Here is a 19344-nt window from a genome sequence, read left to right on the forward strand (position 1 = left end):
AGGTATTAAGCACCAGTTATAAGACACAGGTTGTAATAAGGAATGAACATAAGAAGAATTTGGCCCATATTGTCCAATTGACTGCTTTAAGTTTTTTAATATTTTAAAAGAAAATGGCTCCCAGTGTGCTTGAGCTGGTTCTCTGGACTCCTCAGCTGGCAAAATAATTAATGGAAACTGCCAAGCATCCAAATCCCCCATTTCTCATGACTGGGGAATGGATACCTGGATTGTCCCTAAGCCATAATTTGTATTTGGGCTGTTCCTCTACCATAATTAACAGGGGAACAAGCCTGGATCATTCCCTCACCATAATTGGCTGTTGGTCAAGTCTGAAACTTCCCTTCACCATAGTTAATGGCAGGGTATGCAACATTGGGAGTGGCAAGACATGTCTCAGCCTCCCATTCCAAAAATTCATAAGACTGAGATGGGGGTGGCCACTTTGGTGCTTACAATATATAGTTTCCTGTTTCTCCCGCTGTTTTAAGCTAGACTGTGATGGTTCACTTTCTTGATCATCAGACTCCTGAATATTAAACTTTCCTACGTCATCCTGAAACTCCTCCTCCTCCTCTCACTGTGGAATGACTCCAGTACAGTTTTAATTGCTGACCACACAGACCACGTGGAGAAGGGAATATCGTGGCCCTCTTGTTGTACTCATTTTAAGTCTGATCTGATCTTGTCCCAATCTTTTACATTCATGGTTCCATATTCTGGAAAGGGAGGTGAATAATTTTCTATGAGATGGAACAAAGATGTGAGATTTTGAGTACTCACAATTACCTGCTGAGGTGCAATAACTACCACACCAGGCTTAAGTAATTAGCAAGCTTACTTTCAATCTGACCCATATTTACCTGAGGTTACCCAGGAATTCTCCAATTGCTCTACTTACCAATAGAGCCTGAAGTGAAAATGTACTCAGATGTCCTTCATCAGTTGTGCTCCACTTTCCACACTCTGGGGTTTCTTCACTGGATTATTTGTAGAGATTATGGGGAGACCCACATTGGGTTCCAGATGTTGGGGAAACCAGCCCCACATTACCACGTGGGTGCCCAGAATCTGGCAGAGACAAAAGATTTAGAAACAGAATAAGAATTTAAAAGGTGAGTCCAGGGGACCTGAGCATCATAGGCTTGCTCACAGGCCAGAGTTCTCAGGCTCCACCCAATTTCTGGGTTTACAAGCTCTTTGTTCTTAAGGCAGATGGGAGGGGGAGAAGGGAATGAGAAAAAGAATTAATCGGTGAAGGAAATCTCATGATTCATTAGATAAGATGTATAGCACTGGCAGTTTCTGTGAATTTCCTTGAGGAGAGGCGTGTGTCTAAACTACTTAAAATCTTTAACTTATTGGGACTGAAATGGATGAGAGTAGGTTTCAGGAGGAGACAAGATATTTAATTATACTCCTTTGCTTCAAGGGAGTGTTATCTCCCTTAGCAACCTATTGAATGCTGCCAAGTGGTTATGCTTTCGGGGCATAAAAACTTGAAGACAATAACGAGACTATTATTCTCAGAGGCTACCCATGGCTTCCCATAGGTGTCTTACACAGGGGAGACCAACTCAACTGGTGCCCCCAAAACTCTCTTTTCCACATTTCCAACCAGATAAGTTGAAGAAAAAGGATTAACTCTGTGAGATGAATCCACACATCACAAAGCAACTTCACAGGTGCTTTATTTCTAATTTTTTACTGGTGGTATTTGGTTTTTCTGCATAGACTGTAGTGGGCTGTAAAATGTCTCTTCACAGATACTCCAAAAATAATGTTTCCAACCTGCCAAATCAAAAGAAAGTTTTAACTCTGTGGGATGAAAGCACACATCACAAACCATAGGCTTTAAGGGCTGTCAAATGTCCCTTCACAGATTCTCCAAAAAGCATGTTTCCAATGCTAAACCAAAACAAAGTTTTAACTCTGTGGGATGAAACCACACATCACAAAGCAGTTACACAGATAGATTCTTTCTCATTTTTACCAGTGGAAATTTCATTTCTCCTTATGGGCCTCAATGGGCTCCGAAAAATCCCTTTGCAGATTATCCAAAAAGAGCATTTCCAACCTGTTGAATCAAAAGAAACATTTACTTCAGTAAGTTGAATCCGCACATCACAAAGCAATTTCAAAGAAAGCTTTCTACTAGGTTTTACCTGGGGATATTGGGTTTTGCCCTGTATGCCCCCAATGGGCTCCAAAATGTCCCTTTGCAAAGTTTCCAAAAAGATTGTTTCCAATCTGTTGAATTAAAGAAAACATTTAGCTCTGTAAGAAGAATCAACCAACCACAAAGTAGTTTTACAGATAGTTTCTTTCTAGTTTTTACCTAGTGATACTCAGTTTTTCACATTGGCCTCAATGGGCTTCCAATCGTCCCTTTGCAGATTCTCAAAAAAGAGTGTTTCAACCTGCTGAGTCAAAAGAGAGGTTTATCTCAGTGAGAAGAATCCACACATCACAAAGCAGTTTCACAAATACTTTTCTTCTAGTGTTTACCTGGGGATATTTGCATTTTCCCTGTAGACTTCAATCGATTCCCATATGTCCCTTAGCAGAATCTCTACAAAAGAGTTATTCCAACCTGCTGAAACAAAAGAAACTTTTAATTCTGTGAGATGAATCTACACATCACAAAGCAGTTTCACAGACAGCACTTTTTCTTGTTTTCACCTGGGGTATTTGGTTTTTCCACATGGGCCTCAATGGGCTCCCAAATATCCCTTCACACATACTCAAGAAAGAGATTTTCTTATCTGCTAAATAAAAAGAAAAATTCAAGTCTGTGATATGAATCCACAAATCACAAAGAAGTTTCACAGATAGCTTCTTTCTAGTTTTTACCGCAGGATATTTACTTTTTCCCCTGGGTCTCCATGAGCTCCAAAATATTCCTTCACAGATCCCTCAAAAAGAGTGTTTCTAACATGCTGAGTCAAAAAAAAAAAATTATCTCTGTGAGATGAAACCACACATCACAAAGCAGTTTCACGTGTAGCTTCTTTGTAGTTTTTATAGGAGGATATTCAGTCTTTCCCTATTGTCCTCAAAAAAACTCCTAAATATCCCTTCATAAAATTCCCAAAACAAGTGTTTCCAGCCTGGTGAATCAAAATAAAGGTTTAATTCTTTGAGATGAATCCACAGATCACAAAACAGTTTCACAAGTACTTTCTTTCTTCTTCTTATCTAGGGATATTCTGTTTTTTCCCCATTGGCCTCAATGTGCTCTCAAATGTTCCTATGCATATCCTCCAAAAAGAGTGTTTCCAACCTGCTGAATCAAAATAAAGGATTATCTCTGTGAGATGAATCCACACATCACAAAGCAGTTTCACAGATAGCTTCTTCATAGTTTTTACCTGAGGATATTCAGTTTTTCCCAATAGACTTTAAATGGCTGCCAAATGTCCATTCACAGATTCTCCAAAAAGAGTGTGTCCAACCTGCTGAATCAAAAGAAAGGTTGACGTCTGCGAGGTAAATCCATGCATAACAAAGCAGTTTCATCACAGATAACTTCTTTCTAATTATTTTCCTGGTTATGTTTAATTTTTTCTTATAGGCCTCAATGGGCTTCCAAATGTATATTTGCAGATTTCCCAAAAAGAGGGTTTTCAACTTGCAGGATCAAAAGAATGTTTAAATCAGTGAGATGAATCCACACATCACAAAGAAGTTTCAAGGTTAAATTCTTTCTAGTTTTTACCTGGGGATATTCGGTTTTCCCCATTGACTTTAATGGGCTATCATATATCCCTTCGCAAATTCCCGAAAAAAAGCTTTTCCAACCCGCTGAGTCAAAACAAACTTTTGACACTCTGAGATGAACCACACATAACAAAGTAGTTTTATAGATAGTTGCTTTCCAGTTTTTATCTGGGGATATTCAGTAGTCTCCATGGGTTTCAATGGGCTTCAAAATGTCCCTTCACAGATTCTCCATGAAGAGTGTTTCCATCCTCCTGAATCTAAACAAAGATTTAACTCTGAGATATGAGTCCACACATTTCAAAGAGGTTTCACAAATAAGTTCTTTTTAGTTATTGTCTGGGGATATTCAGTTTTCCCCCAATGGCCATAATGGGCTCCCAAACCTCTCTTTGCTGATCCTTCTAAAAAAGGGCTTCCAACCTGCTGAATCAAAAGAAACTTTTAACACTGTGAGATGAATCCACACAACACAAAGCAGTTTACAAGATAGTTTATTTCCACTTTTAACCTGGGGATATTCCCTTTCTCCCCATAGGCCTCAATGGGTTCCCAAATGTCCCTTCACAGATTCTCCAAAAGGAGTGTTTCCAACTGCTGAATCAAAAGTAAGGTTAAATTCTGTGAGAAGAATCTAACAATCACAAAACAATTTTACAGGTAGCTCCTTTCTAGTTTTTACCTGGGGATATTTGGTTTTCCACATAGGAATCTATGGGCTCAAAAATGTCCCTTCACAGATACTCCAAATAGATTGTATTTGACTTACTGAATCAAAAGAAATGCTTACCTCTGTGTGATGAATCTACACATTACAAAGCAGTTTCACAGATAGTTTCATTCTAGTTTTTATCTGGTAATATTTGTTTTTTCCCCTGGGTTTCAATAAACTTAAAAATGTCCCTTCAAAGGTACTCCAAAAAGCGTGTTTCCAACCTGATGAATCAAAAGAAAGGTTTAACTCTGTGAGACGAATCCACACATCCCAAATGTAGTTTCACAGATAGCTTCTTTATACGTTTTACCTTTGGATATTCAGTTTTCCCCCGTAGGCCTTAATGGGCTCCCAAATGTCCCTTCACAGATTTTCCAATCGGAAAGTTTCCAACCTCCTGAAACAAAAGAAAAGGTTAACTGTGAGATGAATCCACGCATCAAAAAGCGGTTTCACAGATAGACTTTTTCTCATTTTTATCAGTAGATACTCAGTTTTTTCTCCATTGCCCTTAATGGCTATCAAATGGCCCTTTGCAAATTCTCCAAAGAGAGTGTTTCCAACCTGCTGAATCAAAACAAAGGTTTAACTCTCAGAGAGTGAACCATACTTAACCAAGCAGTTTCACAGATAGCTTCTTTCTATTTAAACCTGGGGATATTCATTTATTCCCTTTGGGTTTCAATGGGCTATGAAATGTTTCTTCATGGATTATCCAAAGAGTGTTTCCAACATGTTGAATAAAAAGAAATATTTAACAGTGTGAGATGAATCCACATACCACAAAGCAATTTCTCAGATAGATTCTTTCTAGTTTCTACTTGGAGATATTAGGTTTTTCCCTATAGTCCTCAATGTACTCTGAAATGTCCCTTCACAGACTCTCCAAAATGAGTGTTTCCAACCTGCTAAATCAAAAGAAAAGTTTACCTCTGTGAGATGCATCCACAAATCAAAAATCAGTTTCACAGATAGCTTCTTTCTAGTTTTATCTGGGGATATTCTGTTTCTTCCCATGGGCCACAATGGGCTCCCAAATGATCCTTTGCACATTCTACAAAAACAGTGTTTCCAAACTGCTGAAGAAAAAGAAAGGTTTAACTCTGTGAGATGAATCCACATAACAAAAAGCAGTTTCCCAGATAGACTCTAGTTTTTACCCGGGGACATTTGGTTTTCCTCCATATTCCTCAATGGTCTCCCAAATATCCCTTCACAGATTCTCCAAAAAAAAACTGTTTTCAAACTGCTAAATCACAGAAAATGTTTCACTTTTTGACATGAATCTACACATCCCAAAGCACTTTTGAGATAACTTCTTTCTAGTTTTTGTCAGGGGATATTCTGTTTTTCCACATGAGCATAAATGGGCTCCCAACTGCACCTTCACACATTCTACAAAAAAAAAGTGTTTCAACCTGCTGAATCAAAAGAAACTTTTATCTCTCTGAGATGAATCCACACATCACAAAGCAGTTTCACAGATAGGTTCTTCCTAGTTTTATTTATTATTATTATTATTATTTGAGATGGAGTCTCACTCTCTCTCCCAGGCTGGAGTGCAATGGCACAATCTCAACTCACCACAAGCTCTGCCTCCTGGGTTCATGCCATTTTCCTACCTCAGCCTCCTAATTATCTGAGATTACAGGCACCTATCTCCACGCTCAGCTATTTTTTTTGTATTTTTATTAGAGACGGGGTTTCACTGTGTTAGTCAGGATGGTCTCAATCTTCCAACCTCGTGATGTGCCCACCTCAACCATCCAAAGTGCTGGGATTACAGACATGAGCCACTGCACCCAATCCTTCCTAATTTTTATCTAGATGTAGTCAGTTTTATCCTCTAGGTCTCAGTGGGCTCCCAAATATCCCTTAGTATATTCTCCAAAAAGAGTGTTTCCAAACTGCTGAGTCAAAAGAAAGGTTTAACTCTGTGAAATGAATGCACACATCACAAAGCAATTTCACAGATAGATTCTTCCTAAATTTTATCTGGGAATATTCAGCTTTTCTTCATTGCCCTCAATGGGCTCCCAAATGTCCCTTGCATATTTTCCAAAAACAGTGTTTCTCATCTGTTGAATCAAAAGAGATATTTACCTCTGAGAGATGAATCCAAACATCACAAAGCAATTTCACAGATTTCTTCTTTCTAGTTTTTATCTGTGGATATTCGATTTTTCCCCATAGGTCTCAAAGGGCTGCCAAATGTCCTTTCAAAGATGCTCTAAAAAGACATTTTCCAACCTGCAGAATCAAAAGAATGTTTTAACTCTGTGCAATGAATCCACATATCACAAAGTGGTTTCACAGATAGCTTCTTCCTGATTTTTATCTGGGGATATTTTGTTTTTCCCCATAGACCTCAATGGGCTCCGTGTTCCTTCTCAGATTCTACAAAAAGAGTGTTTCCAACCTGCTGAATCAAAGGAAAGTTTTAACTCTGTGGGATGAATTCACGCATCACAAAGGAGTTTCATAGATAGCTTCTGTCTAGTTTTTATCTGGAGATATTCAATTTTTCCTCATTGGCCTTAATGGGCTCCCATGTGTCCCTTAACATATTCTCCAAAAAGACTGTTTCCAACCTTCTGAAGGAAAAAAAAAATTTAACTCTGGAAAATCTATCCAGACATCACAAAACTATTTCACAGATAGCTTCTTCCTAGATTTTATCTGGGTATATTCAATTTTTTTCCCCTACGGCTCAGTGGGATCCCAAATGTCCCTTAGCAGATTCTTCAAAAAGATTGTTTACAACCTACTGAATCAAAGGAAAGATTTAGCTCTGAGAAATGAATATGCATATCTAAAAGCCATTTCACGGTAGCTTCTTTATAGTTTTTATCTGGGGATATTTGGTTTTTCCCCATAGTCCTCAATGGGCTCCCAAATGTCCGTATGCAGATTCTCCAAAAACAGTGTTTCCAACCTGTGAAATCATAAGAAAGGCTTAACCAGATGAGATGAATCCACACATCACTAAGCAGTTACACAAATAGCTTCTTTCTAGTTTTTATCTGGGGATATTTTGTTTTTCCTCAAAGGCCTCAATGGGTTTTCAACTGTCCCTTCACAGACTCTAGAAAAGGAGTACCACCACACTTCTGATCCAAAATAAAGGTTTATCCTCATGAGATGAATCCATGTATCATGAAGCAGTTTCTCAGATAGTTTCTTCATAGTCTTTATCTGGCAATATTCTGTTATTCCTCATGGGTCTCAAAGGATTTTGAAAGGTCCTTTCATAGATTCTAGATAAGGAGGGTTTCCAATCTGTTGAACCAAAATAAAGGTTTAACTCTATGAGATGAATGTACACATCAGGAAGCAGTTTCACAGATAGCTTCTTTCTAGTTTTTATCTGAAGATACTCAGTTTTTCCCTGTAGGCCTCAATGGGCTCTGAAACTTCCCTTTGCAGATGGTACAAAAAGAGTGTTTCTAACCTGCTGAGTCAAAAGAATGTTTTAGATCTGTCAGATGAATCCACACATCACAAACCACTTTCACAGATAGGTTCATTCTGGTTTTTATCTGGGTATATTCCTTTTTTTTTTTATTCCCCTGGAAAAAAGGGGCTCCCAAATGCCCCTTCACAGATTTTCCAAAAACAGTGTTTCTCACCTGCTGAATCAAAAGAGAGGTTTGTATCTGTGAGATGAATGCACACATGACAAAGCACTTTCACAGATAGCTTATTTTAACTTATATCTGTGGATAGTCAGTTTTCCACATAGACCTCAATGGTCTCCCAAATGTCCCTTGGCAGAATCCCCAAAAAAGTGTTTCCAACCAACTGAATCATAAGAAATGCTTAAATCTGTGAGATGAATCCACACATCACAAGGCAGTATCACAGATCGCTTCTTTCTAGATTTTATGTGGGGATAGTCTTTTTTTCCCAATAGGCCTCTATGGGCTCCCAAATATCCCTTTGCAGATTCTACAAATAGAGTGTTTCCAACAAGCTAAATCAAAAGAAATGTTTAACTCTTTCAGATGAATTTACACGTCACAAAGAAGTTTCATAAATAGCTTCTTTCTGATTTTTATCTCCTGATATTTGTTTTGTTTCATAGACCTCAAAGGGCTCCCAAATGTCTCTTGGCAAATTCTGCAAAAAGACTGTTTCCAAACAGATGAATTAAAAGAAACAGTTAATTCTTTGAGATGAATTGGCACATCACAAAGCAGTTTCCCAGATAGTTTCTTTCTAGTTTTTATCTGGAAATATTCAGTCATTTCCCATAGGCCTCAATGGGTTTCCAAATGTCCCATTGCAGATTTTCCAAAATATGGTCTCCACACTGTTGAATCAAATGAAGGTTTATTTCTGTGAGATGAATGCACACATCACAAAGCAGTTTCACAGATGACTTATTTCTAGTTTTTATATGGGAATGGTAAGTTTTTCCACATAGACCTCAGTGGTCTGGCAAATATCTTTACACAGATTCTACAAAAACAGTGTTTCCATTCTGCTGAATGAAAAAAAAGGTTTACCTCTGTGACATGAATCCACAGTTAACAAAGCAGTTTCACAGATTGTTTCTTTACAGTTTTTATATGGGGATATTCGGTTTCTCCACAGAGGCCTTAAAGGGCTCTAAATGTCCCTTCACAAATTGTCCAGAAAGAGTGTTTCCAACCTGCTGAATCAAAAGAATGGTTTAGCTCTGTGACCTGAATCCACACATGACAAAGAAGTTTCAAATATAGCTTCTTTCGAGTTTTTATCTGGGGATATTTAGTTTTTACCCATAGGCCCCCATGGATTCCCAAATGTCCCTTTGCATATTCTACAAAAAGTTTGTCTTGAACCTGCTGAATCAAGAGAAAGGTTTAACTCTGAGAGAAGAATCCACATATCACAAAGCAGTTTCATAGGTAGCTTCTTTGTAACTTTTATCTGAGAATATTCGGTTTTTCCCCATAGGCATCAATGGGCTCAAAAATGTCCCTTGGCAGATTTTCCAAAGAAGGGTTTTCAATCTTCTGAATCAAAAGAAAGGTTTAACTCTGTGAGGTAAATCCACACACCACAAAACAGTTTGACAGATTACTTCTTTCTAGATTTTGTCTGGGAATATAAAGTTTTTCCCCTAGACCTCACTGGGCTCCGAAATGTCTTTTCATAGACTCTACAAAAAGAGTGTTTCCAACCTGTTGAATCAAAAGAAATGTTTAACTCTGTGAGAGAAATGCACACATCACAAAGAAGTTCCACAGTTGACATTTTTCTAGTTTTTATCTGGGGATTTTCTGTTTAACCACAAAGGCCTCACAGCACTCCCAAATATATCTTCACAGATTCTACAAAAATAGTGTTTCCAAACTGCTGAATCAAGAAAATGGTTAAACTCTGTGAGATGAATCCACACATCAAAAACCAGTGTCACAGATAGCTTTTTTCTAATTTTTATCTAGAGTTTTTCCCCAACGGCCTCAGTAGTCTCCCAATTGACCATTCACAGTTTCTTTGAAGAGAGTGTTTGCAGCGTGCTGAATGAAAAGAAAGGTTTAACTCTGTGAGATGAATCCACACATCACAGAACAGTTTCACAGAAAGCTTATTTCTAGCTTTTATCTGGAAATATTCAGTTTTTCCCCATAGGCCTCAATAAACTTCCAAATGTCCCTTCACAGATTATACAAAAAGAGTGTTTCTAAACTGCTGAATCAAAAGATATGTTTAACTTTGATGAATTCACACAACACAAAGCAGTTTCACTGATAGTTGCTTTCTAGTTTTTATCTGGGAATATTCCATTTATCTCAATAGGCCTCAAAAGGCTTTCAAATATCCCTATGTGTATACTCCTAAAAAAAAAAATAAAGTTTCCAACTGCCTGAATAATAAAAAAGGTTTAACGCTGAGAGATAAATCTACACATTATGAAGCAGTTTCACAGGTTGGTTCTGTCCAGCTTTTACCTGGGGATATTCTTTTTTCTTCCCCTATAGGCCCCAATTGTCTCCCTAGTATCCCTTTGTAGCTTCTAAAAAAGTGTGTTTCCATTCTGCTGAACCAAAAGAAGGTTTATCTCAGAGAGAAGAACCCAACATATCAAAAAGCAGTTTCACATACAGCTTCTTTCTAGTTTTTATCTGGGGATATTCGGTTTTTCCCCCATAGGCTGCAATAGGCTCCAAAACGTCCCTTCACGGATTCTACAAAAGGAATGTTTCCAATTTACTCTTTTAAAGGAAAGGTTTCACTCAATGAGATAGCTCCACAAATTACAAAGCAGTTTCACAGATAGATTTTTCCAGTTTTTATCTGGGGATATTTGTTTTTTCCCCATAGGCCTCAATGGACTCCCAAATTTCCCTTCATAGACTCTCCAAAAAGATTGTTTCAAAACTGCTGGGTCAAAAGAAAGGTTTACCTCTCTGACATGAATACAGAGATTACAAAGCAGTGTCACAGATACATTCTTTCTAGTTTTCACTGGGGATATTTCCTTTTTCTTTATAGGTCTCAATGGGCTTCCAAACATCCTTTCACAGTTTTTCCAAAATCAGTGTTTCCAAGTGACTGAATAAAAGAAAGGTTTAACACTGTGAGATAAATCTACATATCACAAATCAGTTTCACAGGTTGGTTCTGTTCAACTTTTACCTGGGGATATTCATTTTTTTTCCATAGGCCTCAATGGGCTCCATAATGTCCCTACACAGACTCTCCAAAAACAGTGATTCCAACTGGCTGAATCAAAAGGAAGATTTACCCATTTGAGTTGACTACACACATCACAAAGCAGTTTCACAGATAGCTTCTTCCTAGATTTTATCTGGGCATATTCAGTTATTTCCCATAGGACTCAATGGGCTCCCAAAATGTCCTTTTGCAGATTTTCCAAAAAGAGTGTCTCCGAACTGCTCAATCAAATTAAGGTTTAACTTTTTGAAATGAATGAACACATTGCAAAGCTGTTTCATAGATAGCTTCTTTCTAGTTTTTATATGGGGATATTCGGGTTTTCCCCATAGGCCTCAATGGGCTGGCAAATACCTTTACACAGATTCTACAAGACTGTTTCCAACCCTGTTGAATCAAAACAAAGGGTTAACCCTGTGAGATGAATCCACACCTCACAAAGCAGGTTCACAGATAGATTTTTTACAGTTTTTGTATGGGGATATTCAGTTTTTCCACATAGGCTTCAAAGGGGTCCTAAATGTCTCTTGGTAGATTGTCCAAAAAGAGTGTTTCCAACCTACTGAATCAAAAGAATGGTTTAACTCTATAAGATGAATCTGCACATGACAAAGCAGTTTCAAACATAGCTTCTTTCTAGTTTTTATCTGAGGATATTCAATTTTTACCCATAAATCTCAATGGATTCCCAAATGTTCCATCGTATATTCTACAAAAGGAGTGTTTTGAACATGCAGAATCAAGAGAAAGGTTTAACTTTGAGAGATGAATCCACACATCAAAAAGTGGTTTCACAGGTAGCTTCTTTGTAGTTTTTATCCAGAAATATTCGGTTTTTTGCCTAGGTCTTTTTGCAGATTCTACAAAAGAGTGTTTCCATCCTGCTGAATGAAAGAAAAGATTTAACTATGTTAGATGAATCCACACATCACAAAGCAGTTTCAAATAATTTCTTTATATTTTTTATCTGGTGATATTCAGTTTTTACACATATACCTCAATGGGCTCCCAAAAGTACTGTTGCAGATACACCAATTATTGTGTTTCCAACCTACTGAGTCAAAAGAAAGGTTTAACTCTGGGAGATGAATCCACACATCACAAAAAGGTTTCAAATAATTTCTTTCTGCTTTTTATCTGGTGATGTTTGGGTTTTACCCATAGGCTTCAATGGGCTCCAAAATATCCCTTTGCAGATCCTCCAAAAAGAGTGCTTTCAAAGTGCTGAATCAAAAGAAAGGCTTAACTCTGTGAGATGAATCCACACATCACAAATTATTTTCATGGATAGCTTCTTTCTAGTTTTATCTGGGGATATTTGATTTTTCCCAGTAGGCCTCAAAGGGATTCCCATTGTCCCTTTTCAGATTCTACAAAAGAGTGTTTCCAAAATATTTAATCAAAAGGAAGGCTTAATTATCTGAGATGAATGCATACACCAATAACAGTTTCACTGATAGCTTCTTTCTAGTTTTTATCTGGGGATATTTTCTTTTTCCCCATAAGCATAAATGGGCTCCTAAATGAGCCTTCTCAGATCTACAAAAAGAGTGTTGCCAACCTGCTGAATCAAAATAAAGTTTTAACTCTGTCACTTGAATCCACGCAACACAATTCTGTCTCACATATGACTTCTTTCTTGTTTTATTATGGGGATATTCTCTTTTTTCTCTTAGGCATCAATGGGATTCCTAATGTTTCTTCACAGACTCTAAAAATAGTGTTGTCTAACTGCTGAATCAAAAGAAAGATTTAACTCTGAGAGCTGATTCCATACATCACAAGCTATCAGATTCACAGATAGCTTCTTTCTGATTTTTATCTAGGGATATTCTGTTGTTCCCCTAGGCCCCAATTGCCTCCCAAGTATTTCTTTGCAGCTTTTCCAAAAGGAGTATTTCCAAACTGCTGAATCCAAAGAAAGGCTTAACTCTGTGAGTTGATTCCACAACACAAAACAGTTTCACAGATGGCTTATTTCTGTTTTTTATCTGGGGATATTCAGTTATCTCTCATAGGACTCAATGGACTCCAATAAGTCCCTTTGCAGATTTTCCAAAATAGGATCTCCAAACTGCTGAATCAAAGGAAAGTTTAACTCTATGAGATGAATCCACACCTCACAAAGTAGTTTCACACATAGCTTCCTTACAGTTTTTATATGGGGATATAAATGTGGGGTTTTTCCACATAGGCCTTACAGGGCTGCTAAATGTCCCTTCACAAATTGTCCAAAATAGTGTTTCCAACCTGCTGAATCAAAAGAAAGGTTAAACTCTGTGAGATGAATTCACACATCACAAAGTAGTTTCACAGATAACTTCCTTCTAGTTTTTATATGGGGATATTTTGTTTTTCCCCATAGGCCACAAAGGTCTCCAACATGTTGCTTCACATATTTGACAAAAAGAGTGTTTCCTTCCTGCTGAATCAAAAGAAACATTTAACTCTCAGCTGAATAAACACATCACAAAGCAGTTTCACAGATAGCTTTTTTTCTAGTATTTATCTGGGAATATTGTTTACCCCATAGGTCTCAATTTGCTCCCAAATGTAAATTAGCAGATTATCCAAAAAAGTGTTTCCAACTTGCCAAATCAAAAGAAAGGTTTAATTCTGTAAGATGAATCCACATGTCACAACGCAGTTCCACAGATTGCTTCTTTGCAGTTTTTCTATGGGGATATTCTGTTTTTTCCCCATAGGTCCATGGAGCTCCCAAATGTCTTTTTGAAGAATCTCTAAAAAGAGTATTTCCAACCAGCTGTACCAAAAGAAAAGTTTAATGCTGTGAGTTGAATCCACACATCAAAAACAAGTTTCACAGATAGCTTCTTTCTAGTTTTATCTGGGAATATTGGTTTTTTTTGTGCGTTTTTTTCCCCATAGGCCTCACTGGGGTCACAAATGTTCCTTCACAGATTCTACAAAAAGAGTGTTTCTGACCTCCTGGTTGGACTGGGCCAGAACACAGTGGCTGTGTGGTCCATGCAGAAAGACAAATAAAGTGCTGAGATGTGATTTTATTGGATTGGTTGGTCGTTTTGGGGGCAGATTTCGTAGGGTCCTTCATTGGTTGACTCCAACCTATGCTGTTAGTGCCATGGGCCTTGAGGTTTTTAGCATTCACCCACCCGTCTAGCAAGAACCATGGCTCCGAGCATGCCCATGGTGCCTGAGGGCTGTGTCTCTCTCGTGTCCTTGGGACTGGAGTTTACTCACTGGTGGCAGTGGTAATTTGGGTGGACAGGGACAGTTTTCCTGCTGGCTAGGATAAATGTTCTTCCCCCAGATAAATATACCTTACATTCTGGAGTAGAGATATTATCTGGTGTCTTTGGAACCCACTGCTCCTGACTGTGTTTTCTCCCAGTTAGGACTGTTGCAGTGACTCCCGATGAATAAATTGGATAGCCTGGGCATTTCGGGAGAAAGAAGACTCTCTGGATGTCAGGGAACACGTGCCTGTGACTTTTGGATATGGCCCTGCCTTTGGTATATTTCCCTGGCCTGTCCAGGCTGGAGCCGGGCTCCTGGTGGGGTAGCAGTGAGGCAGAAGTGGTGGAATGCTGCTGCCCGCCTGTGTTGGTGGGGCGGATGACCAGGAGGAGGTCCCCGTCTGTGGCATGGTCACCCAGGTGGTGGTGGGAAACTTGGTGAAAATAGGTTGAATAGGGAATGGGAAAGCCAGGAAAAAAATGTCTACAGCACCCAGTGTACCTGAGCATGCCAGGATCTCGCTTGGATGTTCAGGACTGCAGTTTACACAAAGATGGCAACAATGGAAATCTGGGGGCAAATGGACTGTTATCCACATGGGTAGGCAAGCAATGTCCTTTCCACTGATGAGCAGCTTCTGTGTTGTGGACCAGACTTCTAAGCTGGCCTCTGTGGAACCTACTTCCCCTGCCCTCTCTTTCCCATGGCTTAGACTGCTGCAGCAGAGTTCGATGAGTAAATTGATTTGCCTGGCCATTCTGGGAGTGGGAAGACACCTCTGATGGCAAGGAACACGTGTCTGCAAATTTGGGGTCCAATTGTGGCCTGCTCCAACTGCAGCATGGCTCCTGGAGGGACGGTGTCAAGATGTAAGTGTTGGGATACTGCTATCCTTCAGCAATGCAGGGGTAGACTCCCAGAAGGAGGTTCGGGGTTTTGGATGGGGCCAAGGATGGGGGGGTAAAAGGAAATCAAACTCAGGCAGCATTTGGGAAGCATGAGAAAAATAGGGAGAATGGAGGGAGCGAAGAAACAAAAAAAAAACCCACAAGCCTAGAGCACCCAGTATTCCAGGTGGTCTCCCATCCAAGTACTGACCAGGCCCGACCATGCTTAAGTTCTGAGGTCACACGATATCTGATGTGTTCAATGTGGTATGGACGCAGACACTGGCAGAGGTGCCTGGGAGCCCCAAGAGTGCGGCCCAGTCACGTCTGCCTGATTCCAGTGGTCACCACCAGGCTGGGGTGGTGGGACTAAAATAAGAGACCCCTGAACTGCTCACCCACATCCTTCCCCTGGCTCTTGAGCTCCCAAGATTCCACCACATCGGGCCCACTCGGAACAGGTTGTGCTCTGTGGTGCCAGGGACCAGGGCCCACAGTTCTGGGATGTCCTCTTGTCCTAATTCTTGCTATGGAGGTATAGATTTGGATCCCTTGCCACCCATCTTGCATGGAAACCTTTGCCCCACCCACCAAATCTGGCAGGACAGGCTGGGGCAAACAACCAGTTGAAGTCAAGCTCCTGTTAGGGCGATGGTGTGGCAAATGCAATATAATGTTTCTGCCTGGTGGTGCTGCAGGGGCGGACTCCCAGGAGGAGGTCCCAGGTTGTGGAGTGGTGCAGGTGAGCAAAAAAGAGGAGCAGTCATGAAGTTGTTGGGAAATACGGCCACAATAGGGGTAAGGGAGGGAGCTGAAAAGCCAAAGAAAGAAAGAAAGAAAGAAAGAAAGAAAGAAAGAAAGAAAGAAAGAAAATCCTACAGAACATGGTATTCCGAGGGCTGCCATCCAAGTGTGAACCCTGCTAGCTTCCAAGATCAGAGGAGATCAGTCACTTTCAGATTGGTTTGTCAGACACTGGGAGAAGCATCTGGCTGCCCCAAGAGCCAAGCTCTGCCATGCCTGCCTGATTCCAGGCATCATTGCCAAGCTTGTGCCAAGGGACTCAGATTGGCTATCCCAGAGCTTCTCATCTGCAGCCTTCCCCTGGCTCCCAAGCTCCCAAACTTCCAGCTTATCAGGACCACTCAAAACTGGGTGGGATCCAACACAGCAGCGCCCAGTACCCATGGTCCCAGGACTTTTTCCAGTTCTCTGCACTGGAGTGGAAATACTGTCTTTCATTACTTGCAGCCCCTCCTACAAGAACCCCTCTTGCCAGAACCAGCCAGATCTGTCAAGGCTGGGCAGGGACGAACAGCATGCCCAGCCACATGGGATCCTTTTCTCACAATACTCTCACTACTGTCAATTATCACAATGAAGAACCGGCCCTTGGGCAAGAGGGCATGGGGGCCCTTCTTTGCCCACTATGGCAATAAAGCCACCAGCCTGATTCTGGGAAAGAGAGACTGAGACACTCAGACACATCCCACCATCACCATGAGCAAACGCACTCCACACAAGAACACACACAGGGGCATGTGTGTGGGAACACAATAAAGCAGAAAATTACAGCCAGAGATAGCTTAAAGGAGTGCAAGCGAGAGGGAGATGTAGAGACAGAAACAGAGGGAGGGAGAGAAACAGATGAGAAAGACATCAGAGGGGGACTGTGAGAGACAGAGAGAGAAATAAAGAGAGAGAGAGAAGATGACAGAAAGACAACGAAGTGGAGGGGAAAGAAAAGAAAAAGGGTGAGAGAGCTAGAGATCGAGAGCGATAGATGTGTGAAGAGGGAGAGACATGCTCTGCTAAACAAGGCCCTTTTGAGAAGTCTGGGATATGGTGGAGGATGCTTGCAATAGGCTAGAACTGGCTGGAAAAGTGGGTCATGTAGGAAGACATGGAAAACACTGATGGCTGGGCATAATGGCTCAAGCCTGTAATCCCAGCCCTTTGGGAGGCTGAGGTGGGAGGATATCTATTAAAAATAAAAAATTAGCCAGGCATGGGGGTGGGTGCCTTTAATCTCAACCACTCAGGAGGTTGAAGCAGGAGAATGGTAGGAAGCCTGGAGGTGGAGCTTGCAGTGAGCACAGATCCCACCACTGCATTCCATCCTGGTTGACAGAGCCAGACACTGTCAAAAAAAAAAAGAAAAAATAAAAAAAAAGAGACAGAAGCAAAGAAGAAAAAAAGAAAGAAGAAAGAGAGAGAAAGAAAGAAAAGAAAGAAAGAAGGAAAGAAAGAAAGAAGAGAAGAAAAAAGAAAGAAAAAAAGAAAGAAACAAAAGGAAGAAAAGAAAGAAGGAAAGAAAGAAGAAAGGAAGAAAGAAAAGAAAGAGAGAAAGAAAAAAGAAAGAATTAAAAAAGAAGAAAGAAAAAAGAGAGAAAGAAAATAGAAGAAAATAAAGATAGAAGAGAGAGAGTGAGACAGAAGGGAAGAAAGGAAGGTAGAAAAGAAAGAAAGAAATGAAAGAAAGCAAAAAAGCCTACAGTGCCCAGTATTTCCAGGTGGTCTCCCATCCAAGTACTAAACAGGCGCAACTCGGCTAAGCTTCCGAGATCAGATGAGATCAGGCGCGTTCAGGATGGTATGGCTGTAGACGCCGGCTGAGGCACCTGGTTGCCCCAAGAGCCCAGCCCAGCCATGCCCGCCGGCTTCCAGTGGGCACTGCCAGCCTGGTGCCACAGAACTCGGATCAGGACCACCGAGCAGCCTGCCCGTGGTGTTCCCCCGGCTCCCAAGCTGCCGAGCTTCCACCATGTCAGGCCTGCTAGGAAGAGGGAGTGCTCAGAGGCATCAGGGCCCAGGGCCCATGATCTTTTGACACCGTCCGGCACTCCGCCCTGTCACGGAAGCATTCTTTTGGATTCCTGGCCTCTGAGAAGCTCCTGAGAGGCCTCCTCTTGCCCAACCCACCCAGAGTCGTCAGAGCTGGCCAAGGACAAAGAACCAGCCCAGGTGCATGTGGCCTTTTTCTCACAATACCAGCACAATGGTCGCTTGTCCTCACCGGGACCGTGCCAGTGGGCAAGAGGGTGTGGGGGGTTGGGTATGGGGGATGGCCCTGCTTTGCCCCAGGTTGGCACTTGAGCTGGCATCTTGATACCCGGCCAGAGGGGCTGAGAGAAACCCAGACACACCCCACCACCACCAGGAGCAAATCCACTGCCCCACACAGAGACACACCCAAGGGCTCATGTGTGGGAACCCACAAATGCACATGCGCACACACACAGACACACACACACACATATGCACGCACACAGAACCGGCTTGAAGGAGAACAAGGAAGAGATGGATGGAGATATTGAAACTGAGGGAGGGAGAGAGACAGCCATTGAAAGAGACAGGGGAGGAGGAGAGGGAAAGAGACAGAGAGGCAGAGAAAGAGAGAAGGAAAGAGACAGAGAGGCAGAGAAATAGAGCGGGACAGAGAAAGAGACAGAGACAGAGGGAATGCGTCAGAAGTAGGCCGAGTTGCAGGGTCAAACCAGGAAGAGAGAGGGGGAGGGAGAAAGAGAGCGAGAGCAATAGAGCCTTGGAGAGGGAGCGTCATGCTCCGTTAGCCAGGGCCCTTTTGAGCAGGCCGGGATAGGGTGGAGGGTGCTTGTTCTGGACCAGAACAGTGTGGCCAGGCCGTCTATGTGAGAGGAGTAATGGAGCACTGAGACTGGTTTTTTCTTTGATTAATTGTTTCTTTGGACGTGGGTTTCGTGGGCTCTGTCCTTTTTTGGCACCTCCCTGTGCTCTTGGCACGGTGTGGAGGGCCCCTTGATTTCCAAAGTGCCCCCACCCATTAGGCAGGAGCCGTGGCATAGGGCATGCCCACGGGGCCCTCAAGTCCTTGGGATTTTAGTTTACACGAGGTTGGTGGCAATGGGAATCCGTGTGCACAGGGACTGTTCTCCTGGTGACTGACATAGCAATGTCCTTCCCCCAGATAAAGTAGGCCCTGCGTTTCGGAGCAGAGGTCTCGACTGGTGTGTGTGGCACCCACTGCCCCTGCCAACCCATTTAACTCGTTTGGAATGTTGCAGCGGGGTCTGATGAGTGGATTGAATCACTTGCGCATTCCAGGAGTGGGAAGGCACTGCGAACAGCAGGGAACTCACGCCTGCGCCTTTGGGATCC

General features: G+C 41.4%; 1 pseudogene; it reads right to left on the minus strand.

Moving 5' to 3' along the window:
• Nucleotides 1-17695: 17695 nt before the first annotated feature.
• Nucleotides 17696-17814, minus strand: LOC112429527 (5S ribosomal RNA; annotated as a pseudogene).
• Between the last annotated feature and the right edge of the window lie 1530 nt (nucleotides 17815-19344).

Source organism: Macaca nemestrina, chromosome 1 (assembly GCF_043159975.1).
Source record: "Macaca nemestrina isolate mMacNem1 chromosome 1, mMacNem.hap1, whole genome shotgun sequence".
Classification (NCBI taxonomy): Eukaryota; Metazoa; Chordata; class Mammalia; order Primates; family Cercopithecidae; genus Macaca; species Macaca nemestrina.